General features: G+C 43.1%; 1 protein-coding gene across 1 annotated transcript in view; it reads right to left on the bottom strand.

Annotated features, from left to right (window-relative positions):
• Positions 1 to 11,811, bottom strand: part of GLI3 (GLI family zinc finger 3) — a 91,449-nt gene extending 79,638 nt beyond the window's left edge. Inside the window, exon 1 of the mRNA XM_010137475.1 lies at positions 11,708 to 11,811. The gene's annotated coding sequence lies outside the window, so the exon portion shown is untranslated. The remainder of the gene's footprint in view (positions 1 to 11,707) is intronic.
• Positions 11,812 to 25,525: the final 13,714 nt, after the last annotated feature.

Raw genomic sequence — 25,525 nt, 5'->3', positions numbered from 1 at the left:
CACGCAAAGGTTACTCCTGCCTATGTGCTGCAGTAATCGCGGTGGAAGAACAGCACTGCTAATTGGGATCCGCTCCCGCAGCGCAAGGACCAGATTACTGCGTCCACCCAGGGGATTACCTGACCAGAAAGGAGAGCTTCAGGCTGGTCCTAAACCCCGACAAAATCCTGTGTTATTTATGGGAAGTTTTTCTTGTGCTTGGTATGACCTGTGACAGTAAAATCAGACTTTGAAATCAACTGATATGTGAATTTTGCAAATACTCGTTTCTCTCAAAAAACAGTTATTTTCAAGTAATGGGTTCTTACTCCCATACGTTAATGGTTTCAGATTTTTAGAGAACGAAGCTTTCAGCACTTCTAGTATTAAAATACCTCTCTTCTCATTTCATTCATTCACTGATGATTCTTCAAAGCCCTCCCTACCTCACACTCCAGAATGCCATGCTCACTATTGTTTCAGCAAATTTTAGCTTCTCTTCTTCCCTTAACTCCTTCCTCCCACTAAGGTGGAGTTCCTCCTCCTGGGAAAGCACCTGAAAAGGCTCTCACATTACCTGAAACGAACGCTCTCCTCAATGTCTGTTCTGTGGTGCCAGGAAATGCTCCTTTTCCAAATTCAAAATCAGAACAAACCAAACCCCTCAGCTTTCATTTCCAGTGCCTACTGTAAGTCATGTCCACGATATTACAAAACTCAGATCTGGGGGAAGAGAGAGAGCTTTCCTTCAATTCTAACTTTATACGCTGAAGTAAGATCTCAACTGTTTAAAACAAAAGATTGCTGATAATAACAAAAGACAAATTCAGTGACTGAATGTACCTCTTATTGCACTTAATACCTAAATTTGGTTGTGCAGGGAACATTTGACTAAAATTCTAACTTTAAAGGACTACAATCCTGACAGAAACAGTGATGTGAAGGTTCAGCATTAATCACTTCTGTTGAGGTATGGCTGGGTTTGCTTCACATTTTTGTATTAACATTAGCAGACAGCCCAAAATGGGTATTCACAAGGATTAGTGACTATTACCGAACAAAGAGAGTTCCTACCAGCTAGAATTTCTCACCTGGCACTACTACTTACAGCAAAAAAAAAAAAAAGGATGTACAGAAATTTCTATATAAAATTTTATGTATATAGGTGTCTGCATAAAATATACAGATTATTTTCTGAAATGCCTCCCCTCCCTTCCAAGACAAATCCATGATTTGGGGAAGAAAAGCCGTTTTAAGAACGACCTCAGTGGCAGTAGCAGTAGCAGATGTATGGTCACATCTATGCTGTACCCAGGAACGCGAGGCAAGGAGATCTCTTGAAAACACCACAGCTTCCAAGCTTCTCCCATCCCCCAAGCACCACCACAAATAGCAGGAGAGCCATGGATCAGCACCAACCTCCATGAGGACAGTAGGATTCACAAGGATATGAAGCACAACTTTTATCAAAGGCAAATGCTGCTAAGTTAGGAGGAGGAAGTAAAGACACTCTGCCAACAATCACTTCTTGTGTTTTCTCTGCCAGTATCAAGGGTCCAGGTGTGGGAGTTGGCTGGGGTGCAACTAAATCAGAGTGGGAAAACACTCAGTTCTCATGTTGGGCTAAGAAGTTTTGTCTCAGCCAGGCCAGCTTCTTTATTTGATCCTGCAGGCACTGAAAGCCATTGTGATGCTACATAATCCGCACTACAAGTTGGTTCTCACAAATGGTGAATATATAATGGCTGGAACACCATAGACATCGGAAGAAACAAGAGATAAAGGCTTCACACTGCTGTTCCTGATCTATTTGCGTGCAAAACTGGAGTTAAAAAAGCATTTCTTAGGTAAAGCTCTAAGTTCGAACAACTAATGAATCACAAATGGGGGGAACACCAATTCTAATGTGACTGGAGGGGGGAAAATGTGAAAAACAAGCACTAAGCGTAAAGCAAATGAATGTTCTGGCTGCACGTTTTGTAGAGAATTAGTAAATTCAGTTTTGAAGTCTTTGAGGTAAATGCACTATCTATATCCTGAAAGCATTATTCGTTCTCTAAACAGAGTAGGTTAGCTAGGCAGGCAGATGAAAACGCCACAGGGAACAAACTGGCCAACTCGGGACACACCTGACCCAGCAAGACGACCTACACATTCACTCCCTCAGAACCTCCACAGTTCAATCTAATCACAGGCTTAGAAACACAGTTCCCAGAGAAGGTGTCAGGATGGAAGGCTGAAGCCTGAGGAACGGGTATGGCAAAGCAAGACAGAGGCTGCTAGGCAAGCTTTCTTGGTACTGTCTTGATGATGTACGCCGATAGTGATCTTCCAGGGTGAAGCAGAGAACACCTGATTGCCCCTGGTCATTCAGCTCCTGTCCTCCCCGCCAAATCTGTCCACAATGTTGTTAAATGGGGCTATTTGTGTTGGTGGCCTCTATAAACTGGACTAGACTATCAATCTTTTCTTCCACAGGCCAGTGGAAAAGACATGATAAATCTAGGCTGAATTTCAACCGGAGATACAGGACTGAAAGATGTGTATCTTTAAAGAGATAGCCACTTAAATCTGATATGTTTAGAAATTCTCCCTCCTGTGAAATACTCCCTAGTTTTCTGTTGATCCTTAACACCAATGGTCACAGCACCTCATAAATAACACTTTCAAGAAGACGGTAAGTCGGTTCATTCCTTCAGAAGCTTTGTATTCCTGGCTCACAAGCTTCGGGATGTTTTGCCTTTGTGTCTAACCTCTGTGGGATCTCCAGAAAATTACCAACACCCCTATAAAGTTGTCTATAAATGTAGTCATGATCTATTGAAGATTCAGACCTACACATTCAGTGTTGGAAAGGACTATAATATATCCTTGCCTGGTATTAAGAGCAACTTCATAGGGCTCAGCTTCAACAACAAGCTTCTTCTAAAATAAAGCCCTAAGTTCTTCCTTGGTCATTTAAAGCATTCTAAGAGCAAAAACCAAACAGCATACCTTTATTTTTAAAATCGTTTCCTCTATTAATCAATAACATCAATCACACATGTTGGCCCAGCCTACCCTGAGGCACACTGATAAAATACCCATTGAGCACATTCCTTTGAGTGGAATTAGGGTCTTATCTTTTTTTCCTAACATCATATAATAGAAAATATGACAGGAAGGGCTAGTTAGTCTCCTTCATCTCAGAAGTACAGCCAACAGCAGCTCGAGAGCCTGCTTTTTGTCACAAATATGCAAACAAATATGGATATATACATATATTACATAGTGGGTTGAGTAAGGGGTGAAAAAAAGGGAAACATCGTGTTGTTTAACTTCTGGTTTTTCTTCCTTCGAGAAAAAAAAGTCTGAACTAAACTCAACCCATACTCCAAGATTATAGGACATGATGTCTTTGTTGGGGGAGGAGAGAGTGTAAGTCCAGGAAAGATTGTGCAAGAGTATGATGAAGATGCTCTGCGTTCCTACACTGCAGATGTACTCATTGCTTGCTTTCCTTCCAGTTTATACCTACTCTCACTTTAGGGACTTTGAATTCACAACACGGAAATCTCAGCAGTGCACTCTAAAAAAAGAAAGCAAAAAAAAAAAAAAGAGAGAGAGAAAGAAAGAACGCTAAGACTGTAACATTTCAGTTCTCTTTGAAGCAAGATTTAACGAGTGGAAGAATTGTGCTGAAAAAAAAGGAGTCTGTCACAGTCCAGTACCTCACAGGCCACTGCAACAAGTTTGACAGCAGCCTCTATAGAGTTGGCTTGCTTCTGGTTCACTGCACGTGAATACCACAGTCAATATCTGCTCACTCGACTAATACTGCTGACTACAGCACAAAGAACACAGGAATTTTGTCCAAGAAACCCCAGGCTCACAGCCTCTGAATGTGCACTATATTTAGAGCTTGCATTCTTTGCAGCTGATAACAGCATGAGATAACAGAAATTTCAAGCAGCAGAACTCTGGCATTGCAGCTATTCTGTGTACTTTTGGCTAAATATTCAATTAAGGTAACGATTCACACGTTCTCAATGTTTTTGACCATTAATATTTTTCCTACTTGTTTTGTTCATGTTTCCCCTCTAAATTTCCATCTTTCTCAGACTCTTTGTAGCTCCTTCCATTAGTTTTAACTAAAAAGATCTAGAATTACACAGATAAATGCAAGCAAAGATATTCACCCTGTTAGGTAAAGAGGACACACACACACACAGACACAAATACACACACTTGTACACACATCCGCACACAGGGAGTGCCCCAAAAGCTCAAAGTCATGCCTAGCTATTCCTCAGCCTACAGAAAAACATTACATACAACACAGTGTCCTGAGGCGTGGCTTTGCTGCTATTCATTTCGCTTCCATCATCTCTTAATTTATGCTGGTTTGAAAGCCCGCCTTAGGGAACCAATTCTCACTGGCAGACGAGAATTTGTCTAAGCACTGTTAACTGCCCAGACAGGGCAAATCAGCTAAGGGGCAGTGCTGTCTGGGGACAACAGAGACCTTACTGCTGATAAACCTAGGGACTATTTCTCTGCCACAACAGAGGCCATACAAACCTCTTTAAGAATCCCTTTTACTGGACTGGGTCCCACCAGACAAACCTGTGCCGCTCCACCTCTCAGGTGGGGCTCGGGCTACCCATTCCCTTTAGTCCAGCAGAGGAGCGGTCCTGAGGACCACCGAGGCCTTTCCCCTCCTCTTCTTCCCTCTGTCTTGCCCCAGAAAGTTGCCCTGTGGGTTGGTGCTGCGACTGAGTGACTGTATCAAGAGAGGTGGTCAGCCAGCAGCCAGCCGGTGGAAGCCTGCCTTTCATCAAGGATGGGGACTGCTGCCTCTTAAACGCTTTTCTCAATATATATATTAAAAAAAGGAAGATTAGGGGGAAGTTTCTACCAAAGGATTTTTAACAAAACAAACCATTGGATTTTACATGCTTATCTTTCTACATTAAAAATCACACCCCAATTTTCCTCTTATTTCCACTGCTGTAACGTCCCCAGCCACCCCAAAACCAAGCTGGCTGTAGGAGAGGAACAAAGAGCCTCTGTTAACGCAGTATTTATCTGCTGCTATTGTTTCTCCTTTATAAATCTGTAGTTCCTTGGCATTACAATTAGCTACTCCAGAGAAAATGATTATGTCACAAAGTATTATCCGCCACGGAAACAGATGAATGATGTGAACCAAATGCAATCTGGTGCGCTCAGAGGCAATTCTGTTGACTTCCATGTAAATGTGCTTGCTAAGAACGGGGATGATTTTTAGCAGTGAATCCTTACTTGATCTAGAATTCATTTGCCAGCAGAAATGAACTTTTAAGTAAGATGCTATTTTCTCCCTACTGCTTTTTCCTAGTGGGAAGAGAGTAAATCTATGAGAGAGATACAAGAGTTGAATTGAGTGTGCAGGAACTTCAGACTACAGCTTATCTAAACTAATCAATAAATGACCTTACATATAACAGCTACATTAAAAAAAAATATTTCCCTATTTTTACTCACATTTTTACCCTTCTGTTTTTCTCCTTCTGTGTCTCAGAATCAAAAATTCAAGAGAATCACACATTCTTTTTTTTTCAGCAATTCAATATATGCCACCAATAATTTGCTTTCCAAACTTTTCCCAGTTTCAAACAGTTTTTAAAGAGTCTGTTTCTCGAGCTACTCTGCAATCCTGCTTGCAAAGGGGAATTTATAACATGCAAGTCTTAAGGAAAATATTACTAAACAAGCACCAACAGCTAAACAAAACACTGATTCACTCTTTTAAATGACGCAACACTATATTCCAAGGGAGAGATTGCAGCTCTGGTCCAGACTCAGCATTCCTCTCCCCTGCTCTGTAAAAGGCCCAGCACTGAATGAAAACTATCTGCTGCAGTTTACACGCGGGCAGCTGGCCCTGCGATCTCCCTTCTGTGCATTCCCGTCACCGCGCTGCTCCGTCACTAAGAGGCAATGCAGGTTGCTTGCAGAGCCTACAACACGCGTATCCACAGCATAGAACAAACTCTGAATAACCTCCAGGAGTCACCAGACCATGCTGCTCCCTTCTCAGGGACTTGCTCAAAGAATCCTCCAGGCTATGAGCAGCTGCGTATTCTCGATGCTGCACTTCCAGGGACAGGTTTCTCCAGGTGCTTTTATTTAATATGAGATTCCTCCCTACTTACAGAAAATACTTCTACGGATTATTTCGCAAAGCTGCAACTGCAGTCATCTTTTCATGTCCTGAGACCTTCCCAGTCTTTCTTCTTCAGTGGCTTCTGGCAAAACCATAAAACCCGTTCCAAGTCTTAGAGTAATTAAAGCCACTTCAAGGAGGGATGTTTTTCACACTGGGTGGGGCTCTCCTCCCTACTGTGAAAGGATCAATGAATGCTCTGACAAGCTGAGGGACTCCTTGCCAAGTCTAGCTTAGAGGTACACTGAGGTAAAGCAGCAAGTAAGAGGTTTAAACACTAAGATTTTTAAAAGAAATAAGAGCTTAGCAACAAAAGCACAAAGGAAAAAATCAGAATGTCAGTGAGGGAGCTGGGAAAACCTAAATGTTCTATCAAATGTATGGCAAGCAGTTTCTCTCATAATCAGGGATATTTTGCAGAGCCAACACTTTAATCTTCTCACATTTGGACATTTCCCGTTGTACTGCATGGTCCAAAATCAGAGGCTGATGACAGCTGAGCATCTGGGCCTGACTTTCCTTTCCTTTCCACCCTTGTGTAACTGATGTCCGTATAAATTAGATATGAAATAACATAACTAAGAATTGGACTCTGTTTTTATCAACTTGAAGCTGACGGCAAGCAGAACACATGCTTTGCCTTAGTACCAGAGCACTCACGCAGTTCAAAGTATCTGGTCAAGGCATCCGTGTTAGGCACATGCACAACTGCCTGCACGTGCCGCATTGCAGGGCGCAGGACTGCCAAACGCTGACACCGTCACCTTCAGTCAGCAGTTAGAAAAAATGGAGCTTGGAGTATCGTTGATCCCAGGAAGCTACGAGGCAGCAGCTTTACCTTGCAGCTTCCTCCTCACAAGGGCAGCTCCCTCTGGCCGTAAGCATATGGGTAACATCCGTGCACCTTCCCTCAGATTCACCTGCTCACACTTCCTTACTCTCAGTCCTGGGCCAACATAAAATGAGATGGGAATAGAGAAGTGGGGACTAGATGGATGAATGTTTTGGAACATGCATGATGTATCTTGTAGTATTTTTGGCCCTGAAACTTGAAACTTTCTACTAGCCTCCTATGGCATGTGTATTAACCACTCTGAGATGTACCCAGGGCAACATGCTGGAGCCGCTCCTGATATTGCTGCCTGGCAGTCGTCCCCTGCCCCACCCCTGCAGAACCGGGCTTCATTCACAGCCATGTAAGCAGCACCTTGAAATACCAGGTCTGGTCACCTTCAAAGGCTGTCCAACCCCACTTTGAAATGAAGCAGCCAGGGAGCAACCTATTAACACAACTCACTAAAGGTGTGGGAATAAATGGATCATCAACAGTGGTAGCTTCCTAAATCACTGCAGTTAAATCCATCAGTAGACGTTTACCTCTGCCTTAGGAGCTTTTTTTAAAAAATTAATAATTAAAAGCTCTCATCCTGGCTAAGTCAGATTTTAAAAGTTGTGAGACTGTGAAGTTATTTACACTTGCACTGTCATAAAAATAGTCAAGAGACCCTTATTCTTCCTCTGCTCACTCCTAATAACCCTCATTCCAACAAAGCTTATGTCAACAAAGACATCAGGCAACTAGATAATGTAGCCAATAGTAAATCTATAGTTTGGGTCTTGAGGAGTAAAACAAATAGCATGGTGAAAGTACTCGTTTATGTTCAGATAAATAAACTCATTATCAGCATGTGTCTGAATCACTGTGCACCAACTGGAGAAAAAGCATCACTTTCTATGGGACGACCTAGTAAATGTTAAGGACCAAAATATAGTTTAGCTTCAGTTTTTCTGTGAGCACCTTACGTTAGAAATCCGCAACTGGAGAAAAAGCATCACTTTCTATGGGATGACCTAGTAAATGTCAAGGACCAAAATATAGTTCAGCTTCAGTTTTTCCGTGAGCACCTTACGTTAGAAATCCATTTTGAAAATTAAGAAAGAGCTGGACAAAACCCACAGCAAAGAAAAACAAAGCAAGGAGCAGGATTACTAAAGCCATGCTTCTTTTGGTATGTTTGTCAAGGACCAAAATATAGTTCAGCTTCAGTTTTTCCGTGAGCACCTTATGTTAGAAATCCATTTTGAAAATTAAGAAAGAGCTGGACAAAACCCACAGCAAAGAAAAACAAAGCAAGGAGCAGGATTACTAAAGCCACGCTTCTTTTGGTATGTTTTAATTTAACTTGCTTGTTCAATGAAAAGTAGCAAACCTGAACTACAGTTTCCCAAAACATTTTTTTAAAAATAAGATGCTTTGAATTTGGGGGGAGGTGGGGGAAAAGGTGAGAAAACACAAGCTTCAGCTCCAGTTACACTCTTCACATGTTGCTGCTAAACATCAACTTAAGTTTCGTGTATCTTCCCTGAACTATTAACTGAAGATGTACTGTAGAAATTCCAGGATAACTGCACAGTCCTAACAAACGGGTTTTGCTAACACAAAGTGACACATTTCACTACATATTTATAAGGGTTGAGGGTTATTATTGGGCTGTAATTGCAGTTGTTCTAACACCTAATAAGCCATGGCTGGAAAAACAAAGGCAGGTTAATTTGTGATTTCCTCTACTCATTCAGAGGCAAATTAAGTGTCAAACAGCTAATACAGAACATATTTCATTTTATGAGATTTTAATTTAATTCTGCACCATATCGTTGATGCCTTAATGTAGGGTGGTTTATCTAAGAGGAAGAGCAATTTATAAACCTCTTTCAATTGAAATCTTTAATGATAGGATACGATAGCATAATTACAGCAATGCCTGCTAGTCCTACTATAAGCATCTGTCAGCAATTCCATCATAAACATAAACCCTTATTTTAGGGGTTTATAACTCAAATTATAAAATTTGGCTCCAGGCTGAAATTTAGGATACAACAGCTCTGCCCATCCGCAATTAAACCACAAGAATTATACATACAAATACATATATAACTTAAGAGCTGCAAGTACGTAAGAGCCCTGCAACACCTTCAAAATTACTCCTCTTTTTTCTTTTTCACTTACCCATCGTTCAAAATTATGTGCACACATAGGTAAGTGCCACACAGACAGGGCCTTCTCCACATTCTTTCTGCACTTGAATTATACCTAAACTAATTACACTAAAGCTTGACAGGTTCTGGAAGACATTTCTAGGAGCTTGGATAACTGGAATGATGCCAATTTTTTGCCCTTTTTTTTATTGATATTCCACACATACACACACATTTGAGAGTATTATGAAGCTGAGAAAACCACTCACACGATAAAGCCATTGATGAAGCTGTGGGTAAACATTTGTATCCTGTCTGTTCTGACCATTTTCTCTCAGAATTCTCAAGTAACTTCTCTGACCCAGGGTTTTTTTTTTTTTTTTTTTTTTTTTTTTTTTTTTTTTTTTTTTTTTTAAACGGTTGTTAGGACAGCAGGTCAAGCAATGGCTCCAAATGATCCCAAATCTAACACTCCTAAGTGATACTCACACCAGCTTCTGTAGAACTTCCAAGAAAACTGCTGGTGGTCTACCTCATACATTAAAACGTATCCCTGAAAACTCCAAAAGCATGACAAACCTTAACATCTACAAAGAAATGCTCGAGCCTGATAGATTTTCCTTTTTTTTATGTTGCTTAATTGCGTATTTACATTTAATTACACTGACAACAATGGTTCCAAGGGTCCTCTACAGCTCATCATTTCAATGGCAAGACAAACCAAATGAGTAGAAGAATCAACAGGAGTTAATGGAAAAATAAACAGCTGGTATCACGGAAATTTTGAGTTTAAAGCTTGGACTGGTATCAGAGTGTATTTCTAGAGCAGCTGTCTGCATTCACATTGCATCACACTCTGAGCTCCTTCTCTCTAACAAGCCTCAGCAGGGCCAGGCTGAATCACGGCTGCCAGGTGGGGAGCAGCGGGGACGTGTGGCACATGGCGCGTGGCACCTTTCTGTGGAAGGGGCATTGACTTCAGCATCGGAGGGGCCTACCGCTGAGCACCAAATGAGGCACAAAACGGGCGCTTTCAACATCTTTTGGGGCTCTGACAGAAATCCTGGCACTTTTAGCAGTGTAGCTGCTAGTGCTGATTTCTCACTGTCACCCGAAGCGGGGAACCAGTTGTCTACCCACCCAAAAAGCCCTGCCCGCAGGTGCAGGGTGTCACAGTATGGGCTGGGTTCATGGGGTTCAGGCTCCTGGAGAGGATCATCCCCCCAGCTCCCAATAGCATCTAGGCAGAATATTCCATGCACTGCAAAATCTAGGATGACCACATAATGTTGGTGTTTGAGCCTGCCACCTTCAGCTTACAACAGTAAAAACAGTAAAAAGCAGGAAATTTAAGAAAGTATTTGAGTATATTTAATTATGTGGTTGACTGTGATGTAAATAGTGATGCATCAGAGGAAATCTGAGGAATAAATCACAAGTTTCTGTACTCTCTTCTATAAATACCCACTTTTCCTCTAATGCCCAAGACGACTCCAACACAGATTTATTACTTACCTCCAGGCAAATTTGCTGTGAAATTACAATTCAGTAATAAAAGACTGACCCCAAAAAACTGTTAGTAAAATATTGTGTGTGTACTTGGGCATGTAGTTAGGATTGTTAATATCAATTAATTCTGCTCACAGAGGAGGACTTGTTTTAAAACAACTTCATTTTTCTTCTGCATATACGTAATTACACAGCTGTAACTAATAGCCACAGCAAAGCAATCTGCCACCTAAACAACTAGCATTATTCTTCAAAGTATTACTTGTGCTTTTTTTCTTGTATTTCCTCAGTATGAGACGTGATTAGTAGATATGATTAAATGTATATATCAAGCCCTTTAACAAAGTACCAAGTCCTGCTTTTCGGCTCTATTTTTTATGGTATATAGCAGTTTTCAGGACACAATTGTTTTATTCTACAAGCCTGATACCCGTCTCCCCATATAAAATAAGGTAATATTTATTTCTATAGGATTTCACCACTACCACCCTTTTCTAATGCACGTTATCACTGGTATTCATTTCTTTTATCTTTGTGTAAACCATGTGCTCTATCACACTTGCCATTTTGTTTGGGTGACATTCCCATCAATCAACCGATTGCCTGTGCGTGCACACAACAGGGACCATGAAAATTTACCAAAAATTTCATTATGCTTCATGGCAGTCACTGCAAAAAAAACCAAAAACCTTTGGCACAAGAGGAAATTTTAGCTAAGAAGAATCCCAAGCTTAATACAGACAAAATACATGGTTTGCCTCGCTGTATTTCACAGGGTTCAGCACCTTTTAATTTAGTATTTACAGAATAAAGAATAAACATCAGAAAAACATATAGGCAACACTTGCTAGCCACCTATTGTAACAGGAATTCCTCAGGCACCAACTTGGGTTTTGATTCATGAACAGATATAACCTTTGATGCTTTCCAAAAGGAAAGGCTCTCCAGCCAGACTGGCAAAAGCGCTCCAGGACCGTGGCTTTAGGCACCGCAAAGGTTCGTATACTTGCCCGTTCTTCCAGGCTGCTGAAGCGAGGGGAAATACCGAATACTCACACATGCAGAGGAGGAATGGGAGATGGCTCGTAATGGTAGCGTCCCTCATGATGTCTCGCATCAATTGGTACAGGAGGGTGGAATGCTGGAAAGAGGTGAGGCGGATCTGAAAAAACAAGCGAGGTTCCCGGGTCTGAGTATCTCCAACAACTCTTTAAAACAACATTCATAAGGACCAAAGAGATATTGAAAAGCACGTGTCAACAGCACTACAATTTATGGGTCACATTCTCCTTCCCTGCTGCAGTCAGTCAGGTCTGCCTGAGAGGAGAGTTTGGCCCACAGTGCTTGCATGAATATGTATTTACTAATTTTAATATTCTCTTTTTATAGCTGAAATGGAAAGGGACGTAAAGAAGTCTTTAATAAATAATTATGTGCCCATATGTGAAGTGTCAGATCAAAAGGACCATAAAGCCTTTCATAAGCATTCCTGATTTATTTATTTTTTATTAAAACAGGAAAAAAAAATCATCCTAGGACAAAAAGCCTAAGCAGAGAATACAATGTAATAAAAAAGTATAACCTCAGAGATGTACACACAGTCCTACCAAGGGGAGCACAACAGAAGCAGCACACTAACAAATTACTATCTCGAGACAACGGAGTTAAAAAGGAAATGTAATCGGGAAAGGCCATACTGGAGATGCTTAAAACTGTGTTACATCAATGGCCACATCTGGAGGAATGTGCCTGAGGACAGGGGGACTCATTTCATACACCGCTCTTAAAATGGAAGGATGCTTTCTTTGTCCCCACAGCTGGAGACCCAGGGACCCCCAGCTGCATTAAGCTCCCCTGCCTCGTCTCCTCCAAAACTTCTGCTGGATGGCGAGTTTTGCAGCTGCCAGGGCTCCTGTTCCCCGCTGTTTCCGGAGAGCCTCGGTGACAAGACTGACAAAAGGGGGAATGTTCCCCCCACCGTCCCCAAGGGCTCTCCCTGAGGGGCGAGACACAAGCCCGCCCCACAGCTCCCCACCACTTCAGCCACCTTGGCAGACACAATGCACACAGACCACAGCCCTCCGCAGCAGCACGCTGGTGCGATTTGTGTGACTAAAGGAGGTTATTGCCAACCGTGCTGCTCACCGCTGCCTCCCAAACACTCAAAACTCGAACAAGCTGCTGAGCATCTCCAGTGGCACAAAACAAACAGATCCTGCCCAATTATTACCCGATTGCCACTTTGGATGAAGTCATGTGTTTATCTGACACCAAAAGCTGAGAAGTATAGACATTAGGTCATGTCATGGATGTACTGAAATGCTTCTAGAAAGAAAGAAAACTGTAATTATGCACAGGCAGTAAAACTAAGCCTATTTCAGTTTTGCCTGCTGACTCTTGAAAGTATCTCCTCTTTGTATTTCCTGCCTTTCCCATTCAGTAAAATGTAATCCTCCTCTTAGATTACGTTATCTGTGAAAGCAGTTCCCTCATGCCAGCTAGAGATGGTTTCAAAAAAAACAGATTTTTTCCCTTGGTGTTTGTCAAAAGTTGGGTTGGTTTATTATTATCTTTTGAAGTGGGAGAAAGAACTAGAGGAACGAACCTCATGGCCCTGAGGGAGTAAATGGAGGGGACAAGGGGGAAATCGCACAAATTCTGAGGAAATCTTCCCAGGATTTCAGGAAAATCTGGGAACATCTGACACAGCCTGTCTGGTTTCATGGATTGATTTTTGTGAAACATCACCAGCACGTGATTAGCCACAGCATTTTTCTGCCATTTACTGACTCAGGGCTCAGGCCTGTAAATGAGAAATAATTGTGGCTTACTACTGGGAGCTCAAGCTTGCAGTAGCTTTAACATCAGTTCTGCTGCATCAACCGGACCTTGGCACGCAATCTGTTACAAGCTTCACTCCTCATGCAAGCACTCCTGGGCTTCAGCTCAGGAGTCACAGATGACCAGGTACCCCTGCGAACACACTGTCATCATCTGAGTGCAGGATGCTTGTTGCCACCTCCTGAAACACAATCCTCACCAGATGCCAAGGTGGAGAAGGGGGAAAGGGGCATCAGAAGTGTGTTTTGGTCCATCTTCCTGCCTACCCTGTTCCCTCCTTCACTGGTATTTGGCTACAGCAGCATAAGCTAAAGGGAGGAGATTTTAAAGCAGGTATCTCTCATTTTACCAAAAAACTGCCATCATTTTTCCAGTGAAGAAGCAAGTCACTCACACCCTCACAAATGCACAGGCCCTCAGCATCTCTGAAGAGTGACTCGGGGAAGTACAGGTGGGACCACAGAGATTTTGTCACCCTTATTCATGCCAGACAAGACAGGCTCCACCTGGCCAAGGTAAGCAATTCTGCTCAGGACACCAAGCCTCCTCACAGTCCCACCCTCACCCAGCCTGAGCATCTATCCATTAATAGCAGTCCCAATATTTATGCAGAGAAACACCATTTAACCCTCCTGAATGCAATCATCTATCTTGCCCTATCCGGGAAATGGAAAATGAGTATTAAACAACCCCGAAAGATTATTCCCTTTTGTGGGGCCTATGCAGTGCAGAGCACCAACTATTTGTATTTAACACACGGGATATAAATCTCCAAGAACGCCTTTTTGAGTCCTCTCACATTAAGCTCCTTTGTATATCTTGGTTGCATCTTGTTTGCAGTTTCCATGTGGGAAACAGCCACACTCCATCACAGCTCAGGGAGCTGTCTCCGTCAGCCCTGCGCCGACCGGAGCAGAGCTGCATATCAAAACCCCACATAATTATCCATCTCGCAGTTTATTATTTACACATGAGCGATACAGCTGGTGAACATCATAACTCAAGTGTATGTGTTATAAGTTACTACTCTGTAGCCATCTCCTGTTGCAGCCTTGAAGAAAAACCACATGATGACTTTTCCAAAGTCAGGCTAGAACTGCTGAAGCAGAATAAAGTGCCACTAAACCTGGCTACCTCCTATTTATCATATAATTTCCTGACTGATGGTTCCACAAACCACCTGCTAAGTGCAGTGTACTCTACTGTCAGACGACTAACATGCTAAACGGAAGACAGGGAGAATAATGTGCAGAACTAGTGGAGTCAATTTTACAGAGGGAATTCAAATCCTGCCCTGTTTGGGTCAGTCCTCAGCGCAGAGGTAGGCAGTAAATTCTATGTGCTTGGAGGTCCAAAACCACTCCACTTTGAAGAGAGATTGAATATTTATGTGGAAAGACTCAGATCAAACAGAGACCTTCCAAAGCACTCATTGTCCAGGGCTTCTCTCAGAATTCACTTGAAACACCATAAAAATGTAATCGGCTGACACGTGTTTATATGGGAATACACAGTACGAAGTTTGCAAAGCAGTTACTCGGCTGCAGCCAGTTTCACATTGCTTTTTTATATCCCGCCCAGTAACTGTTTCATTAAAGGCACCATCAGCATATTAGAGGCTTGTTCTGTCACTACTGTTCATGCTGTAGCTGAGTAAAGAACAAGAGTCTACTCACAGGCTAGAATTAAATCTGGACCTGCCTGACACCTGCCTGTTTGTAAGAGATGCTCTACCCAGCTAGAAAACTTGGGGGGGGAACGGGAACTTAGTATAAAGGACAGGATACCTGCTCTGACTATAATGACATGTTCATGCTGCTCCTTTAAAGTGTGAAGAACAAAACTCCTACCCTTAGCAAAGGGGAACTCCTCTCACCAAAATGATTGATGACATCGAACTTCCTATTCTGCTAGGGAAATTATTTATTGTCACTTGCAACTTCTCAAAAATTGTGGCTGAGATGCAAACTACCACAGCACATGCCAGACAGTTCTCTTAGAGACATCCAAAGGCAACTGTGAATTCCTGGACCAATCCTTTAACTTCACCCTTGCAGAAGCACCCTGCTGTAAGCATACAGCACAGAGTCAAGATGGACACGTGCTGCCTGTGTACTGGAGCCCTCCGCTCCAGTTCAGCACAAGCTCCCGATTCTGTGCTTAAATTTCACTGTTTTCAAGAACTTGTAAGGACATGCCAAGACAGTGAAAATACACTTAAACACATTCCTCACGCATTGCTGAATTTGGTGGCTGCAGCCGCCTTCTGAATTCTTTGCTGCCTACTAGTGCAAGCTTCCTACGGATGCTCTCCTGACTCCTGTGCAGCTAACAGGGTCTCCTCAAAACAAAACGGGAGCTACAAATGCCTGCAACGCTACAAATTCATCAATTTTAGCACCGTGAGATTTTCTGGGAAATATGTGAATTTATGCTGACTTCTTGTTGTGCCTTTTTATTTCTTCTTCAAGAATCTTCCTTGTCTTCTTAAAGAAGGTGAACAGGATTATCTCTCTCAAATTACAATCACTCCCAAACAGGAAAAAAGAAGAGGCCTACACTTGTTCTCTGAAAGTCAGCGACCTAGGGCTCTGCTGCAGCATCAAGGGAAAGAAACTGGGAGAAATTACAGGTATGGTCCTTGCTGCTGAACAACAAACCTAAACTGAAGTCTGATGAGATGTAGCAGGCAGCAGCAATTCACGGCAAGACTTGGTGGAAAGGTAGATGATGCCAGCTGGCTCAAAGGTGCTGCGTAACACCTTGAGACAATGGCAAAGAGGTCAGGCTGCTTTGCAGCTCACTGAAGCTCACCCTAACTTAACTTAGGGTATGGGAAGGCCTTATCACCATGTTCCAGTATTTAAAGGGTGGCTACGAAGATGGAGACTCCCTTCTTACAATGAGCCACGTGCAAAAGACAAGGAGAAATGGGTAAAAGTTGCTAATGGACAGACCCTGACTGAACACAAGAAGAAAATTTTTCACAACAAAAACAATCAACCATTGGAACAATCTCCTCAGGGAAGTGGTGAATTCCTCAACGTTGGACGCTTTTAAGATTCATCTGGACGGGGTACAGGGCCATCTTGTGCAGACCGTGCTTCTGCCGAGGAGGGTTAGACCAGATGATCCTTGAGGTCCCTTCCAACCTGGTACTCTATGTTTCTATGATAACTTTGCTTCTGTAGTCTCTCAAATGAGCCTTACTGTCAGGGGATCACTACGTTTGAAAAGTTCCGCTGGGTGGTAAAGCTAGTAAAACACTCTGTCCTCAGCTAACTGAGTTACTCAAGCACCTTGTGATTCCTGCCAAACCCTTGAGGAAGATGGCTGCTGAGATGACAGGCTGCATTTTTCAGCCTGTCAAGAAAACATTTGCTACTGTAGAAAACGCCTACATCAGCTTGAACGCACCCGGTGTGGCCCCGAAGCCTGCACCTGTGTCGGGAGATCAGGGCCAAGCAAACACAGGACTCACTCCAGTCCAACACAGGACTCGCTCCAGCCCAGCACAGGAAGCCCTGTTTTAGCAGGTTTGTCCTCAGGACAATCAGATCATCAAATTAAATGTCAGAGTTCTTCACCTGGCTCAGTCCTATCTCAGCTATAACCTCATTTGAGGTGAAGTCTCCTTCCCACTTAAACTCATTATGGTCACAATGCTGAACCTGGTGGTACCAAGCTCTCACACCACATGTAACAGAAACAGCATCAAGCAAAACAGAGCCTCCCCAATAATGTCTTTTCAATACGCTCAACAGTTTTGAAGAGTTTGCCAGCAAATTTCTACACTTCCTTTAGTTCATAAGCTGATCACCAGACGGGAATTTTCTAATATTCAGGTTCGCAGAGTCCCTAAGGGCACCACTGCTTCTCCATGTACGCTCGCTTCAACTGATCCAAACTTTATAGTATTGCCAGGTTTTATGGCAAGAATTAGGTTCTTCCTTGCCAAGCAAGGATCTTATTTTGGATTTCTGTTTAATTACAGCCTGCGCTAGGGCTCAATAAGAGCACATGTTGTCTTTGGGGGGTTTTTTAGTTCTCTTTCAAAAAGGGGTGAGTTATGTTCTCCACGTATGCTTATACAGAGGCTTTAATCAGGAAGAAAAATGACTGAGCCACAGCCGCACGTTAATGCCTGCACTTAACTTTGTGCACTTTGAAGAGTCTCCCTACGGTGACTGGGGTTGCTGCTTCAGCGTGGCTGGTTGCCATCTGAGGCACTGCTTACTTGCAGGCTGATCCACAGATGTGCTACAGCCGGTTATCTCAGGAGGCTTTTCTATGCGTGTGTGTGTGTCCCTGTGTGCACGCACGCACATGCAAGCTTCCAATGTGGCAACCGTCGTGTCGACCTGGATGCGACTACTCACTATCTGACTTTACAGAGAATGATTTTAAGTAAGAAAAAGCCATGTCAAAACTAGAAAAAAAAAAAGGAAAGCAAATAAATGGATAAAGCTGAGAAATGAACGGAAGGAAGATGAGAAAAATATTTTTTTATTGGTAAGTCTTGTCCACCTGAGTAACACTAAATGTTAGATGTGTCAACGTACAGTAGGGATAACGCTTTCAGAGAAAACACTATCTTTAATCACATCACATTCCTTCCATGTGTCTGTGTGTATTAATGATGATCAGACTTCCCCTCCCTAAACTAGGCTTGTGCTTGCACAGCCGATAGACTGATCTTAAAAAATAAACCACAGGAGTTCCAGGCCAAACCTCACAAACTACAGCTCAGCTCTGTGCCTCTTGTTATGGCCAAAAAATAACTTCTACTTGTGCAAAACCAAAAATTAAGTCTTTGGGGCATCTTAGATCCCTGCCATCCATTTTATTACTTTTTAGTTTGTAAACTTAAAACACCTTGTGGGAACATGTTTTATTGTTTTTAGTAGTTCCACAGCAACCATCATGCCAAACACATGAAGGAGGAGCAGTTATCGGTGTACTGGAAGAAAAGTGGCTGGAAATGATTTCATCAGCTGGCACTGAGAGGTTTATAATATGCCAAGTTTGCTGCAGGTATTGGCTAAATAACTGCTGGACTGATTTGAGTTTGAACACTCTATTATTCCACCCAGCCGCTGCAACTCTGTTGTCTGATGAGCAGGACTGCCTTCTGGAATACTAACTAAACTTCCTCAAGTCCATTCAACTGGCTCCAGTGCTCCCTGCCATTTCCCCATTCACCGAAGATAAAAAAAGAAGTACTAAAAGAGACAGACTTGCCGGGCAATAAATATCTTGCATGTACAAAATACCTTGGATTGTAGAGTCAAATTCTCTAAGAACCTAATTTGTGATTCATCACAGCCTAGTGACATACAAATGACTGTTTCCACTGGGATGGACTCATCGGTAAGCAAAGGAAAGACTCCTTGTGCTGCCCTGATTATGCAGTCGAGAACTTGACCAGTGAGCAGGGTGGGCACAGGACTGCCACCACACAGCCTGCCCCAGACACACATTTTCAGAGGAGGAAATCCACGGCACTCCACCAGCACAGTTTGTCCAAGAGCAAACAGCAAACTGGTGGAAATGCTCCAGGAATACCCAACCTCTGTAGCTTTTTCCACCCAAACAACATTGGATGCTTCATCCTATAAGCAACCTGGGAAAACATGAGCAACAGTTGCTTATACATATCGGCCCAGTGTTTCAGGAAAAGACAATGACAACAAGACATCTTGGCCTCGTCACCATGTTACTCGGAGGGAAAATTGTTCCTTCTAACACATCTAGCTCCCGGTACGGCACAGCTCATCTTTTTCACAACCTCTGCATCCTACACAGTGTTTCTTAACAAACCTAATAACGTGATCTCCACAAGAAAATGACATATTGTCCTCTGCCAGGAAGTTGACAAAAGAAATCCCATCCTCTGTTACCTCTGATGGACTCCACAGCAAACAATTCATTCAGCTTCTGCCTTTTAACACTCTTGCTGTGTTGCTGCTGCTCCCCCTAAGTTCTCATGCCACCGTGTGGTCAGTGCATCCTTTACCCCTTAAAAATCCACTCCGGGAAATGATGGAAAGCGAAACAAGGATCCATGTTTAACTTTCAACAGCTCCAGACAAGTGGTTTCACCCAGCTGCTCTGGAATGCTTCCCACCTTTGACTACACATGTACTACACATCCTCAGCATTCCCTCCTCTCCGAGCAGCAAGGAACTACACACAAATAATTTGTACCTATGTACACGTGCATATATCCATTTCTGTAACACACAGCAAATTCCAGTGGTTGAAGGTGACCTACAAAGCGGAAACTACGGAAATGAAAAGTTAGAAAACAAACAAATCCTGATCCACGCCGGAAAGAACTACAGGAGAAATCTCACAGTAAGGCTCTCAACCCCAAACTACTTCTAAGCAGAGGTTTAATGTTGGCTTCCTGACCGGGAAGTGGAAACAAGTTGCTGCCACACAACAGCTTGATTATACCCTACAGCTCAATACAGCTCAAGGAAAGTATCAGCATGTCCTGCTCTCAGCGGCACCCACCAACCAGCAATCACAAAAATCTGTAAGATGCTCAGGTACATGTGGCTAAGGAGAGATAACAGAAGGCTAGAAACTAGAAAAAAATCCAAAAATATCCTTGTATTGCTTCTGATTTGATGTGGGAACAAATAAAGACGAGTAACTTAACAAGCTTTGGTGACATTCTTCGAAGTTTATAAAGCAGCAGCGTGAGTCACTCTGTAAACTTTATTTGTTTAAAGTACACTTTGGAGACTTCTGTGCTCTTCTGTGTACCAGAGGCAAGTTTAAAAGCTATCAGAAAGGCCAAACCTCCAACAGTTGGGTATCAGTACAGCATGATGAAAATCACTGTAGCTAAACAGATTTCCAGCAGCTGAAGGTCTGGACCGCAGGGTGAAAGACTTGGAAATAGGTTATACTTAGCAGCTTTGATGAGTACTTTATGGCATGATAGGAATTAGAGAGGCAAAAGTATAATTAGATCAATTATGTTTATTTTTAGATATTAAACAGTTCAGATTCTATGGCATGCACAATCAGATGAACACTTGGAGAGATTTTTTTTTCCCTGCTGTTCAACCTGATTTTTTAAAATTTCATCCAAATATTCATAATTATTTAGCTTCTCTCTGTACCATCCTTAGCAATTACTCTCCTTCTGTGGTGTTTACGCTCTTCAAGCTCTTGCAGATGAGCAGATAGTTATCACATATGCTGGCAGGCCACTCAATAATATACATTTATTGCATCCTTTAATTTCTATGTCTATATTCTAAATTAATCACAGTCACTTGGGATTGCTCCCTGGGTTTCTTCCAGCTTGGGAGAGATATATAGTTGTCACCCCTGCACTCCCGGCCATCAGGTTTTTCATGTAGGCTGACATGACCCTGTTTAGGAGGAAGCAGCCTTAGAAATTTATAACACAAATAACCTATTTCTGCAAATTTCTCTTTCCAAGGGTATGTGCTTCTCATTCAGTCTCAAATATTGTTAGTTTCCCACTATGAGATAGTGCCTTCGTCATGTGGCAGTGACCTACCCTACCACTACTAGGGGACTGCTGGTGAAACGGGCACTGCTCAACACTAACTGGCTCTTGGTTATTACTTCTTGACATCTCTAAATACTTGACTTTAAGCTGTTTTCTTCCTCCTTGTTCCCTCATCCTCCCTCAGATTCTTAGAGTTCCTCCCTTATATTTCATTTTTATGCTGGGTACTTTTCGTTTCATATCACTCCTAAAGATGGAAAGCACGGTAGGTTCCCTTAATTTGCCCTATTGACATTTATCCCAAGTGCTCATTCAGCCTATTTTTGAGAATGTCATATTGTCAATATTCCAGTCAATCTGAGTTAGCTTTTTTCAAGCCAAGCTTTGAAGCAAATATTGTTAACTGAAAGTGTCATATCCAAATTACGTTACTTCCCTGTGCCTCAGTCTGGACACTGCTAACACAGAGATACCCTTTCTGAGACACCCTGACCCTCTTCAGTGAAAAGACCCAAGCAAGAGCTAGAATAACAGTATTTTACCTACCACCCATTAAATTCCTTAAAAAGAGTAGTTCAGTCTCCTGAAACTGCTCATTCTTTATGAATCTCTGTTGGGTTTTGCTCATCTTTAAGTTTGTTTTTCTTTACAGGCAACTTCTTTGTTTCCTATTACTCAGACAGAGAGTGAGAATATCAGCTTTAGATACAACCACACTTTTTGCTGGGTTTTGAGGATCATTGTTAGGATCGCTCCATTTCCTCTTCCCCACCAAAGGGCTTTTCTCTATACAGCAAGCGGGTAGCATCAAGACCTTCAGCTTTATCCCCTCTCTTGTTCTCTCTTGTACACTGTAGGAACTGGCTGATGCTTCTCTTCCTTTGGGAGCTAAGTGCTGCTTACCAAAGGTGGCCAAGCCTTTATATCACCCACTTAGAGCTGGTGCCACCACTGAGAAATAGGATGAAGGGCACACACATCTGAGCATGCTTGTTCAAAAACGCACATCAAAAAACTGGAGACCACAACCTCAGCTCAATTAACGCTCTTGGTCTTTATGCTCTGTGACGACAGCCCCAAGTCAGTGTGACATGTCAAAACCAGATGCTGCAGCTGGTCGTATCAGAGCTGTGGAGTAGGGGCACACAACTGCAGGGGGCACCTGGCCGTAGAAGCAGCTCCAGCATCTCCTGAGCTCTCCTGCCTGCACTGCGTCCTACTCACACAAGTCTCATTGCTAGGACTTGACTGTCGTGGGTGGGTAGGTCAGCCTCACGAGGGAGGAGGAACACTCCCATTAATGAGAGAAAAGGAGATGCGAATAGGCAGAAGCACACAAATGCAGTAGCAGGCAAAGCAGCCCAGGGCATTAGCAAAGATTTTTCTGTGTAGCAATGCCACAAAAGAAAACTCTTCAGGGCAGTGTCCATCTTTACATCACATGTCTACAGTGCTTACTGCAACAGGGCCCCAGTCTCTGACTGAGTTTTTTGGCACTACCATAGACAATTACAACACTCTCTCCAGCCTCCAGTCTGAGTGGGCCAGAGGAAAAGTTACATTACCCACTTATGCATGGCCACGTTTCTCAGCTAGGCGATTAACCGACAGGATGGGAGAAATGTAGAATTAGATGGAGCACAGTCCCACAAATAAGAGAGAAATGGGAAAGGACTGTTATTCTGCAACCTTGTGTGGGTAGGGAGGCACCAAAGAGGAGGCTAATGCTTCTCATTCCTCTCCTTACATCCTAGAGGAGAGGTCAAGGGTGCTACAAGGAGACAACAGGAGCCAGACGAGGAGAAAGATGGCAAATGAGCATGAGGTGCACAGACCTGTCACACGACCAGCTACCACAGGAGACTATGGACACAGGAAATTTAAATGGCATCAAGGGGAAAGTCACAGAAGAGGAATGTAGTCAGGTCCAAATGTGTAGAAACCACTTACAGACTAGGAAATACCTGGACTGCAAATTTTGGGAAGTTGGGAGAGTGTCTGGGAGCAAACAAAGAGTAGAATTACCTGCCATGTTGTTACATTAACTCCTGGGCATCCACTTTTGATCATTGCTTGGAGAGGATACCAGGCTACACAGACCTGTGGTGTGGACCAGTACAGCCCCTCAAGCTCTGTGTGCTCCAGGCATGTTCCCCAAGGCCAAGACGGATGCAAACCCCTTCCCCGACACTCAGCCAGCACATCACCAAGTGCAGTGCCTGAGCTGTGAGACTTCAGTCCAGACAGCCCTGCAGCACAAGTACGGAGACTTCCCAAGCCTGTAGAAATGCATCTTTCAGTTGTATGTTTGCACAACACGCTGCATAAAAGAAGGCTTTGGTCTACGGCTAATGTCAAGCACATGGTGGTAATAAATATAACTTAGGAAGTCTGTCCCCTGCCCACCGAGACGCACTCCTCCCTTCAGCATTTCTGAGTGGAGTTCAGATGCAATCTGGCTATAGGAAAACGGGGGACTTTGCAGGGGACTTCACTTACCCTCTGACAGAACAAGAGGAGAGAGCTCTCCTCAGTCCCACCCTCCGGCAATCTTGGAGCTTTTCCAACGCATTAAGCATCAGTTTCCCGCCAGTGAAGTGTTTGATGCTCTACTAAATGCAGTGGCACTCTGAGAGGTATAGTAACCCTCCATATGGAAAAGCCATTTGACACAAAGGTTGGAGGTCAAAAGTTTAAATGTTTGTGACAGAGACGACAGCAGCCCTTTTCTGGTCAATAACATCAAAGGATTTGCCAGCTCTTAATGCTACTATTGTCGCTTGTTTGGATCCTATTGAAATTCTAGCATATTTATTGCACTCCGGGAGCATAAGGACTTTTTGTTTGTTTTAATCTCTATGCTGAACCCAAGGAGTCTGAAGTGTTGTGAGTCCCCTTGCTCCCAAAGAGAATGTGCAGGGAAACAATGCCAGAGGATGCAGCATTGTAGTCCCAACCAACTCGGCGCTTTCTCCCCTACCAAAAAATATAAATGATGAATGGAAACATATGGTCTGTATTGGACAGGGCTGGAAATCTCTGCTCCTGAACTTCCCACAAGACCAGTTTTAATTGTTCTGTGCTATGGCAGGGAGAGAAAAGCACTCCCCACCATCAAGATCTTCATTTTGCCAGTCATTGTTGAGAAATGTTGTGCCGCAGCCGACTAATGCTCCCACCAGGCACAACCGCGGCAGAGCCGGGAACAGCAGTGAAGTTCTCCAAGAAGAATTGTAATGCCATAACCACAACGAGTATTCACTTCTCCCAGTCCTCCTTTGCTCTCTGAACTTCTGCTTGCGGTTAGGCAGAAACTTATTACCAGAGCTGCGCAGTGCATGTTCCAAGCATTGTATCAGCCATCGATACCTTGTGCCTTGCCAGGAGCAGGATCCAAGTTCATTTGTTACTACCTTCCTCAGATTCCTGTTCCCCTCTCCGCAATGAGGATTAGCAGTTTAACTTATGTTGCTGACCTCCATCTGGCTAGGCAGAAACAGATGTCTGTGCACTTGGGCACGATCTTATTTCAAAGTGGGGACTCTGGGTTACTAATGACGTTATAAAGGCAACAGCATATGTTGGCTCTCAACAGCCCATTGTCTAATTGGGATGGTTTTAATCAAATATGAATGTACCCAAGTTTTCACAGCTAATGAATAAATCGCCTTTTTAAATAACGACAGTAATTTTGAGCTCTCCATCAAGGCAGCATCCCAAGGAATGCCCACATGAGCAGCAGTCATCACTGAAGGCCCACAAGAGGCTGCAGCAACATCCGTCGCAGACCAGTTCATTATTTAAACAGCTCCTAACTGCCCTTCCCAGAGGTAAGATGCAGCCAAATTGTTTCCCTTCACTTCACAAACCAGATATGCATGGTTTATTTGAACAGCCCTAAAGTTTACTTTAGTCTCTGTTTAAATACCTTCTACCACATATTTCAAACAAACAGTTCACTTCATTAGAAAGACAAACAGCGTAGCCACAGAATACGAGCACTTGAGGAGAACCACGCAGGGCAGAGGATTTCTCTGCCCCTGTGTAAACACTGCCTGCTTTGCAGCTCCGGGCAGCATCCGCCTGCAAGGTCACTTCAAAAGCCTTTTCACAAATACTTCACATGTCTGTTTGTAAGTAAACGATAACCCTGAAGAAATTATCTGTAGGGCTGAGCCCCAACGACTATCACTACTGCTGCACAGGCAAAGAAAAGCCAAAGCTACCAGTTTCGCTGCCAGACCCGGCTGAGTTATGAAACTATAAAAACTCGGTGGCAATCCAGTAACGTCAGCTAAACCTGTTAAACTGGAAAGGAGCGCTGCTTTGGTAGCTTGCTTTGGTGTATTTGGCTCCACAAAGGGAAGCAAGCTTTAGCCTTAGCAATGGAACACCTCCATCGTTATTTAACCAGTCGTTCAACTGGCATGCAGCAGAGTGTTGTACAAAAGAGCGGGAAAGCTGCGCAGCCAACACAGCGCCAGATAAAGCACCAAGCTATTTTTTTCCTTACAAAATACACATGGCGATTCAAATGC

The sequence above is a fragment of the Buceros rhinoceros genome, unplaced genomic scaffold (assembly GCF_000710305.1).
Source record: "Buceros rhinoceros silvestris isolate BGI_N320 unplaced genomic scaffold, ASM71030v1 scaffold3336, whole genome shotgun sequence".
In the NCBI taxonomy this organism is placed as follows: domain Eukaryota; kingdom Metazoa; phylum Chordata; class Aves; order Bucerotiformes; family Bucerotidae; genus Buceros; species Buceros rhinoceros.
Note: the sequence above shows the minus strand (reverse complement) of the source record. Positions and strands in the feature narration are given on the sequence as shown.